Raw genomic sequence first — 10565 nt, 5'->3', positions numbered from 1 at the left:
TTGGATTTTGCAGTACCAGAAGATTGGGTCTTGGTCAAAGAATGGAAAGAAGCACCACTGGCAGCAAAGTGGAGTGGACCTTATAACCATAGAAACATCAGTCAAGGCAGCTGAGCATGGATGGCCAAGGTGCCAGAAATATGGACTTCTCAGTTGAAGGAAAAAGATGGAAAGCCCCAGCTAACTCCCCGTAGATCTGTACCGCTGGCTGGGAGCGGGTCACGAGATAGAGAATTCATTCTTGACCCTAAGGGAAGAAGGGGCCAGGGTCTTTAATAAATGTTAGGTCTGTGGGAGTCCAGGAGGGTCTGTGGACTGGCCATGGGGGGCCAGCCCTATCAAACCCAGGTAGTTAGTTAATAACCTATGTAAAGTCGACTACAATTCTAAAGATGGGTGTAGAGGTTCGTAAAGAAAAATATTAAGGGGGGAGAAAAAAAAAGAAAAAAAAAAAGAGAGAGGGGGGATTGAGTGGAACACTCAAGTTTCTGGCTTTACAAATAAGGGAGTTACTCCACATTCTTTGGCTGATGAACAGGGCAATTTGAGAGACCCCCACAGGGGTGTGCCCGGTGGACTCTCACTTTATTTGAATAAAGTTTTAGGACTCCTCTGCATCCTTTTTGGACAGTGAAATTTTCCACACATGGAAGACATCCCACGCCTCCCCATCCATTTTCTTTCTCCCTTCTTCAGATTCCTGTTTCCCTTTTTCTCCTTTTCCTTTTCTTACATAGATTCCTCTCAGTGTTGCCCTTAACCATACTGACCCACATTCTTTCTCAATGGGACCCTTCTCAGTATTGCTGAGATATGGGCACAAAATCCTGACAAAGACTAGGGTCATCATCCAACCCTAGAGGGGGTCACCTAAATCCCCCTGGTAACTCGTATTCTGGCCAAACGAGATAACAATACTTGACCATTATTACCTTGGTTATTTTTGGAGGAACGCACAGGCTATCCCCAAACTTCAACATTCTCCCCAAAGGACTATACAAGGGTAAATCGTCATTCATCACCCCTTTTGCTGCTATCCTCTTTCGGTCCCCTTTACTGCCCTCCCTGGGATGTCAGGGTAACCACCCCTTTTGCTCCCCATTGTCCCATAGTACTCACTGGTGAGATTTCAGTGGTCCTTTCTGTCAGACCTAGCGGTACCTAGCAGTCCTTTCTGTTGGACTACTTGAGGACTCCCTTGGTCCTACCTGCAGATCCCCCTCATCCGCTGCTCGTCTGTCTCCGGACAGTCTTAGGAACCCAATCAATCATCCGGTGCCAGCTGCTGTCAAAGGGAGTCAATCACCAAAAGCTTTGGTGAGGCACACCATCAACCCCAATGGCCATCTGCCATCCCCAGAAGATGGAAGGATCCCAGATGAGCCCCCAATTGTACAGAAAAATCTCCCTGTCAAGAACCAAATGTCCACAAAGGGCTCAGAGGAGTCCTAAAACTTTATTCAAATAAAAAGAGAGAGCCTACCAAGCATACTACCTAGAAGGTCTCTCCAATTGCTGGAGGACACAGCCCCCCTTTTATCCTAATTTTCCAACCGAGGGACACCCTCTCCTTTTCCCCATTGGCCAAGGTACTCAGCAGTTACAGCCTTCCTGGCCTGCCTACACTAAACTCCCTGTCTCCCTCCTCCTGTTCTCACCTGAGCTCAGCTGACTCCTTTTTTGCCCTTGACAAAGAACGGGGAGCAAAAAGACACCAACTTCTTGCCATATGCTCCTTTGTCCCACACATCAGCCAAATATTGGGGAGCAATTCCTTCATTTGTAAAGGCATCAACTTCTTGGCTCTGCTCAGTCCTCCCCCCCCCCTACATATAACTCCCTTATTTGTAAGGGCACAAACTTGCTTGTTCTGCTCACTATGTAAGTCAATAGTGAGGAAAGCAAGCTGTGTACATACTCTTTCCTACAAGCAATAGCACCTGGTTTAGTGTATTTGTTGTTTTTGCTGTTGGAGAGTAGCTAGAGGCCTGCATCATCCCTGCCTATTAGGGGAGGGGAGGGGTTGATTTCCTGCCTGTATCAGCTGCAGCTGCTGCTGCCTGAGAAAACAGTTCCACCCATGCCCCTTTTCTCTGTGCACTAAGAGAAAGCTGGGTTTTAGAGGGAGAGGGTTTGACTGAGAGACAAATGTATTGGATGGGGGGGGGGGAAGGTGATGATGAGGGTGCTTTCTTTTGGTCACAAGCATGCTAGTCTTCTGTGTTTGTGGTTATTAAGATTTTTTTGAGGGAGGATAAGGCTTGCTTAGAGTAACAGCAGGAGAGTTTGGATGGCTGCATGTATGTTGTATGTATGGTAGTGGAGTTATAGTATAATCTGTGATAAATCTATATAAACTGGAATGTTTTATGAGCATTTCCCTTACCTCATAGAGTCCTTTTACAGCTAAGGATGCATCAATGGGCAAAAAAACAACCAAATAAACAACAACAAAAAAGAGGCAATAGCATTTCTCAGTATCAGAAGTACCTTGTTGTGATAAGTACTTGATATGTAGAGTATGCACTAATGAAAAGAAGGGAATAGAAGATTCTAGGTTGTCGGACCTGTGTGTGTGGGGAAATGCATTCATTTCTAAGCTGCAGTAAAAGATATGAAGTTATATTAATGCTTTGGGTTTAGCTTCAAATAGTGACTTTAAAAAATAATCATGTGTATTGGGTTATTTTAATATTATTAGGTGTGTGGAATATTATTATTATTTTCTTCTCTCTTAATCCTGCATCTCCCTTCCCCTGAAAAGGGAAAGGAGAAATGGGAGTTAAGGGGACTAATCACTGAGAAAGTGGCATGTGGTTGCAACAGGACAGGGAGCAAAGATATCTTCTGCAGGGGATGCTATTAGATTCCTAGTTTGGGAAGGGCTCAAGGGAGAGGAGTTCAACCCACCTATTACTGTAAGTTTTTTTTCTGACTGTTGACTCTTCTGGTCTTCATCTCTGAACTGGAGGAGAGACATAACTGATAGTATTACATACTAATTCTAGGAAATGGAAACCTCTTGATTTTGCATCTGTATAGCTTTTGATTCAACTAGGGGGTTGTTGCCTTTCTGGTTGTCTGGTTTTTTTTTTTTTTTTTTTTTTTTTTTTTTTTTTTTTTAAATCTCTAGAAGCTTAATCATAACAGAAAACCCTTATTGCAATTTGTTTCACTGTCATTGCATGTAGAGCTGCTTTTGGAGGAGAGAGATTGAGGACTCAGGCCTGAGTTGAAAGTTTTGTTTTGTGTGTTGTTTTTTTTTTTTGTCTCTTTGTTTTCCCTTTTTGTGGTTTTATTGGGCTATAGAATTATAGTTTAGCTTAGGGTATATTATGGATCTGAATATCATAGCCACTGAAACAGCAAAGCTAGAAGGCATGGATGTTTCCCTGACCTCTGCATATATACTAAGGATGACCTAATGTGGGTGTGGAGCAGCTCAGACCTATAGTATTAATTCTTGTCTTTGTTATGCACTGCTGTGGGCCAGGTGATAAGATGGTGTCCATATGGCAAGGATTCTGATTCTTCTTTCTAAACATGGCCCACAGGCTTCCAAACAACTTGCTCCATAAAATATTTCGGTTGCAATGCTTCAAATTGTACTGCATTGCTGTCAAAATCTGAATTGACTGTCCCTAGCTTTGTACATTGTGCCTGTCATACCTCCAGAAACAGATATGTAATATATTATTTTCCAAATGTCAAAGATGGCAAAGAGCATTCATTAAAGCTTCCCTGCCCCCCCCCAAAAAAAAAATCTTGCCATTGTGAATGCCCAGATCTTGCCATTGTGAATGCCCAGAAGTCTACTTATCTATTATTTTTCAATTACAGGATTTTTAATATTACACGTAGCTCTTCTATGCAGGCAATTTAAAGCAGATTTTATTTTTTTCTTATTTTTCACTTTGTTTCACTTTGTTTTTTCTCCAATTTTTAATTTTGTGTGGTGTATTGGAGGGGAGAGAAATGCTGTTTAGGATTAATTTTTCAATTTTTTGTTTAACGGGGGAAGTTTTTAATGATGATATTTGCATAGTGAGTAGTGAAAATTCTGGTGTACTCAGTTGTGTGCTGCTCAACCTTCTGGGATAGGTAAAGTGGGTATGGATTTTTCTGGGTAAAATGAAATATTTCATATTGAAATATTTCAAGTCTTATTTCTTATGTATTAAAAATCTATAATGCTTTTAACTAAGAGAAATCTTGCCATGAATTTCTAGGCTAAACTTTGTGGGACTCAAACCAAGAAATAATCCATACTTTTAATTGCTATCTGAATGGATTCTAATGGGATAAAAGATTGATCTTTTTCTTTGTTAGCTTAAGCCATAGGTATACAAGATTGCTTTCTTAAATTAAGAAAGCAAACTATCTATAAAAGCCTGCAGCATGGTAATCGTGTTTGCCTATGAAATGTTCTTAACCTTTTGTTGTTGCAAGTAGTACATACTACAGCAGAAATGAGATGTGTGTGGGGAGGAAATAGAATCTCTTATTTGGCTTTATACTTCCTGTATTTAACAGGACAGTGCATATGTTCATTTGTAGTGCTTTAATTGGTTCTAGGTGTGCCTTTGTTTATGACAAAATACTTGCTGTGCCTTTTGATGGTGAAATTGGGGAAATGGATTATTAAAATCCCAATTACTAGATAACAGAAGCATTGATGTAACAACCCAGGAATGGGTACATATTACAAGGGCAGGGTTAGAACTTTAAAAAAAGGTTTATAGATGAAGTCTTTGGAGTTCTTCATGACAAAAATAGAGGTTAAAAATCAACTCCAATGGCTAGGTATTGTAAGACCTTTTTTTTTTTTTTTTTTTTTTTTTTTTTTTTTTTTTTTTGTACATTAATAGCACTATTGTCTATAGTTTGCCAGTGGTTTTGCTTCAATTTCCTCTTCTAGAGTGACAACTGCATAACCGGCCTTTTGTTTTCCTTTTTCCATAAAACTGCTTCTATCAGTAAATAACTCTGAATCAGGATTTTGTAAGGGAATATTCCTCATGTCTGAGCAACTGGAGTACACCTGTTCAATAGTTTGTAGGCAATCATGTACCAATTCTTCCCCATTATGCAAAGGCAACAATGACAACATATTCAAATTCCTGGACACCTTCTTGGTTATATCCTCTTGCTCAAGCTGTACTGCTTGGTGTTGTACCATCCTACCCTGAGACAACCAACAGTGCCCTTTCTGTTCCAGTCCCACCATGACAGCATGCAGCACATAAACATTAATTTTCTGCCCCAAAGTCACTTTTCATGCCTCTTGTATTAATAGTGCAACAGCTGCTACCACCCTCAAGCATTCTGGCCAGCCAGAGCTTACTCTTCAAAGCGACTGGATAAGGTAAGTCACCAGTCTTTTCCAATCTCCCAAATTTTGTGCCAGCACTCCCAGCACCTGACGTTCCCTCTCATGCACATAAAGTTCAAAAGGTTTAGTCGGGTTTGGAAGACCTAAGGCAGGAGCACTCATAAGCGCAATCTTTAGTTCATCAGACCCCTTCAACAGCTTCATACAGTGGTTTGAGAATTAATTCAAAAATTAGGTATCCATAGGTGACACCATCTGACCATCCCCCCAAATGCTCTAAGATCTTTCTTTGATTTTTGTTGGGAGAGGGAATGACAGTATGACATAATGCCTCATTTCTTTGTTTCCAAGTTGCTTTCTCTCTGAGATATTTCATATCCAAGGTAGATCACACTTTTTTTTTTCTGTGCAAATTGTGCCTTCTTTTGTGATACTCTATCCAGCCTGACCCCAAAATTTCAATAAACAGTTGCTTCTCTACATTCTTCAGCCATGTCTACCTCCAATAAGATACCTTGTTACAGTATGTAGATGATATTAGGCTTAGCAGTTGTTACCTGGGTAGTATGTTGCTGTAGGCAGTGCAGCATAATTGATGTCAATTATGTCAAACACTTGATGTTATAGTACCACACTTATAATGTGGTTTTCTTATTTCAGTAGAGGCTGAAGATTTAATGTGAGATTGTCAGAGGCCAGTACTCTCTGACCGGGTTCTTTCTGATATTCCACGCATATGGAGTATGCAAGGTTTAATATACAAGTTTATTTTCAAGAGATTTGATGTCACACGGGATTTTTGATTTAGCAGCGTGATTCAGCAATGTCCTGAAATCACAACACAGGTGTACACTTATACAGTTCAATCACAATACCAGTGTGATTGCCATTACTGGTCTCCATAACATGCTCACCGTCACAATGCTGGGTGACCCTAGTTGCTGAGAAGGAATACGTGGGTTGAACCCAGCTCAAACCCATTGCTCACTTCAAAATTCCTGAGGTTTTATAATCTGTGTTGGGCTGAGCCACGTATACACTTCCCCTATGCTGGTTGGTCTGACAAGAGGAGACATTATTTTGATGAACTGAGGAAGAAACATTTACACCTGGTCCAAGTAATGGCTGTGGCTGCTTAACTAAAACAAAAGCTCTTCTCCAGTCTTGCTGTGTTGAGATAGTCAGCTCTCCATGCAACAGGAAGGACTAAGGAGCTGCATCCTACACTGTTCCTGAGCTTCATGGGGCACCTCATCTTCAGAGGGCCTTCTCCCACTGTAGGGATTATTGGTCTAGCACACCCTCCTCCATTGTTCCCAGTTTAAAGCTGCTCTTACAAAGTTGGCCTGCCTCTTGAGGAAGATCTCTAGTAATGCTTCCTGATAGCAGATAGAACTGAATTCAGACCATGCATTTGTTTAGAATTTGGACAGTCTTTTCCCATATTTTATTTATTATTATTATTTTGTTAAATCTAGAAAAGAGGATTGTGGTGTATGCCACTCCCCCTGGCCCTTTTCTCTGTGAAGTGACCATGAGGCAGCAGTGTGCTCTTGTGGCCAAGAAGGCCAATGGGATCCTGGGGTGCATTAAGAAGAGTGTCTCCAGCAGGTTGAGGGAGGTGATCCTGCCCCTCTACTCAGCCCTGGTGAGGCCGCATCTGGAGTATTGTGTCCAGTTCTGGGCTCCACAGTGCAAGAGGGAGGTGGAGCTGCTGGAGAGAGTCCAGCGCAGGGCCACAAGGATGATCAGGGGCCTGGAACATCTGCCCTACGAGGAGAGGCTGAGGGAGCTGGGCCTGTTCAGCCTGGAGAAGAGAAGGCTGAGAGGGGACCTGATCAGTGTCTATAAGTACCTCAAGGGAGTGAGGAGGATGGTGCTGGCCTCTTTTCAGTGGTGGCCACCGACAGAACTAGAGGAAATGGCCGCAAACTGAAGCACCTAAAGTTCCGCATGAACTTAAGGAAAATTTTTTTTAACGGTGAGGGTGCCAGAGCACTGGAACAGGCTGCCCAGAGTGGTTGTGGAGTCTCCTTCTCTGGAGATCTTCAAAACCCCCTTGGACGCAGTCCTGTGCCACATGCTCTAGGTGACCCTGCGTGTGCAGGGAGGTTGGACTAGATGATCTCTAGAGGTCCCTTCCAACCTTAAGCATTCTGTGATTCTATGATTCTATGAAGTCTGGCTAAGTTACAACTCATGCAATGCTTTGTAGGCATTCATTAAACCCAAGACATTTACAACAGACATGTTGTACTTTCCAGGTCAATATTTACTGGCACAGGAAGGATCACGTCTGACACAAATATGAAATCATCTGACCAAACCACAGAAGGCAATGACAACAATCCTATAATGGAAGCACAGATTTTTGAATAGCCAAGAAAATGCTGAGCAATAGATGCAGGAAGGCTGGATGATATTCAGGCTATCATATTCTGAAAGAAAACAATTGCCTCTGGCATCTGACAATTTGATCTTTGCCTTTTTCAATTGGCCAGTGAGAGAGAGTTCAGTAACATACAAAATTTGTGATTTGAAATATAGAAGCAACAGCCTCAAACCAGGAAGCACATCTAGTGATGTTAAGCCCTCAAAACACAGAATCATAGAATCATTATGGTTGGAAAAGGCTTTCAAGATTGAGTCCAACCATAAGTCCTTCAACAACATACCTGTGAAAGTGTCACCGAAAACTGGGAATAAATCTCTTAACACCAGTTTAGTATTAAGAAGCAGGCATTCACTTTATTGCAGCACTGGGTGCACAGGGGATAGCTCCACCTATCGTGCACACCCTAAGGTGTGTTTGCTAAAGCTTTTATTTCTCTATTATCTACGTATGCATTAAATTCTTGGAATGTTCATACATATTCATTCTATTTCCCAGAACTAATTATAATATACCCCACCCTCGTGTGTGTGCCCTCTGTCCCTTTGGTGGTCTCTGGTGGTCTTTTGAGACCCCCTGGTGGTCATCTTGCTGTGTCCACTTGATGATGTCCCAGAACTCACTTCCATATATGGCCTCTTTTTGGCTCAGAGACCCTGTTTTGGTCCTACTGCCCAGTTCCAGACAGTTCTTTGAAGATACAGTGATTCTTATCTTTGTCTTCAACCGGTCTTTGCTGTTTTTGCCCATATCTCATGATGTCCCAGGAACATCTGCTGTTTTGTCTGTATTTTCTGGAGACAACAGCAAAAACGTGTCCTTGGGTGCATTCTCTTCTGGGGTTTCTCATAACCAAACTGTGTCCCTAAGTGCCTCATCTATGCGTTTCTTGAACACTGCCAGGGACGGTGACTCCACCACTTCCCTGGGCAGTCTGTTCCAATGCTTCACCTCTCTTTCCATGTAGATTTTTTTTCTAATTTAACTGGAACCTCCCCTGGAACAACTTGAGGCCATTTCCTCTTGTTCTATTTTCAGTAGTTCTTCTGGAGAAGAGATCAAGCCCTGTCTCATTTCACCCTCCTGCCAGGTATTCATAGAGAGCGATAAGGTCTCCCCTGAGTCTCCTCTAGGCTAAATAGCCCCAGCTCCCTTGGCTGCTCCTCGTAAGGTCTGTGCTCCAGCCCCTTCACCAGCTTCGCTGCCCTCCTTTGGACACACTCCAGCACCTCCACATCCTTCTTGTAGTGAGGGGCCCAAAGCTGAACACAGTATTCGAGGGGTGACCTCACCAGCGCCGAGTGCAGGGGGACGATCCCTTCCCTGCTCCTGCTGGCTCCACTGTTCCTGATACCAGCCAGGAGGCCCTTGGCCTCCTTGGCCACCTGGGCACACTGCTGTCTCGTGTTCAGCTGGCTCTCACCCAGCACCCCCAGATCCTTTTCTGCCGTGCAGCTCTCCAGCCACTCTGCCCCAAGCCTGTAGTACTGCATGGGGTTGTTGTGACCGAAGTGCAGGTCCTGGCACTTGGCCTTGTGGAACATCATACGGTTGATTACTCATGAGGATGATACTTCATCAATGCAGCTTTCCTGGATCCCTCTGCAGAGCCTTCCTACCCTTGAGCAGATCACCTCTTCCGCCCAGCTTGGTGTCATCTGCAAGTTTGCTGAGGGGGCACTCGTTCCCCTCAGCCAGATGGTCAATAAAGATATTAAAGAGGATCAGCCCCAACACTGACCCCTGGGGAACACTGCTCGTAGCTGGTCACCAGCTGGATTTAACTCCATTCTCCTCTTTCGGCCTGGCCATCCAGCCTATTTTTCACCAGTTATTTTTTCACATAGGTTATCCTTTCTATTTGTATGCCAATTTCAGGAAGGGCATTACAAGAAGTGTGGCTTATACGTTCTTTTGCATAAAACTATTTCTTTTAGGTTCTCTGTCAAATTTAGTTTGGTAGGGAGAAGTAAAGCAATAGCACTGAGAATCCCAGCAGTGTGTCGTATATTTATCTGCAACCTCAGATTTGATATGAACGCAGTGTCTTCAGAAATAAGTTCCCAAATATATAAAATCAGCCACTTCTTAAAGTAAACCTTTGCATCTTACAAATGTATTCTATGGAGCAGAACGCATTTAAGTCATTAATGAGAATGAATATTTTCATTTTCATGAATATTTTCATTTAATTTTAATAATTTCAATATACTCTGAATTGTACTGAAAAGTCTTTATGAAGTCTAGGTGAGATGCAAGGCCCAAGAAGCAGAAATAGGCTATTCCCTCACCATCCTGCACCATTTGTGCAGGAAACCTCAACTGGCATCATCACTGGCAGCTGGACATTAATTTTCACATGGGAGTGGTTCCTCTCACTCTGTATAAATCACATGACTGCTGTAAATACAGTGACCATGGAGACATATAATATTATCTTATTTGAAGGGCTGAACACTAAATGAGATTTGCTGTCTTTGAAATTAGATTTAGGGTCACCTAGAGCACATGGCACAGGACTGCGTCCAAGGGGGTTATGGAGATCTCCAGAGAAGGAGACTCCACAACCTCTCTTGGCAACCTGTTCCAGTGCTCTGTCACCCTCACTGTTAAGATTTTTTTCCTGAAGTTCCTGTGGAACTTTTGGTGTTTCAGTTTCTGGCCGTTTCCTCTAGTTTTGTCAGTGGCCACCAGTGAAAAGAGGACAGCCCCATCCTCTTCACTCCCTCCCTTGAGGTATTTATATACACTGATCAGGTCTCCTTTCAGCCTTCTCTTCTCCAGGCTGAACAGACCCAGCTCCCTCGGTCTCTCCTCATAGGGCAGATGTTCCAGGCCCCT

The sequence above is a fragment of the Tinamus guttatus genome, unplaced genomic scaffold, assembly GCF_059628265.1.
Source record: "Tinamus guttatus ecotype Peru unplaced genomic scaffold, ASM5962826v1 Tinamus_guttatus_pri_ptg000415l, whole genome shotgun sequence".
NCBI classification, from domain to species: domain Eukaryota; kingdom Metazoa; phylum Chordata; class Aves; order Tinamiformes; family Tinamidae; genus Tinamus; species Tinamus guttatus.
Note: the sequence above shows the minus strand (reverse complement) of the source record.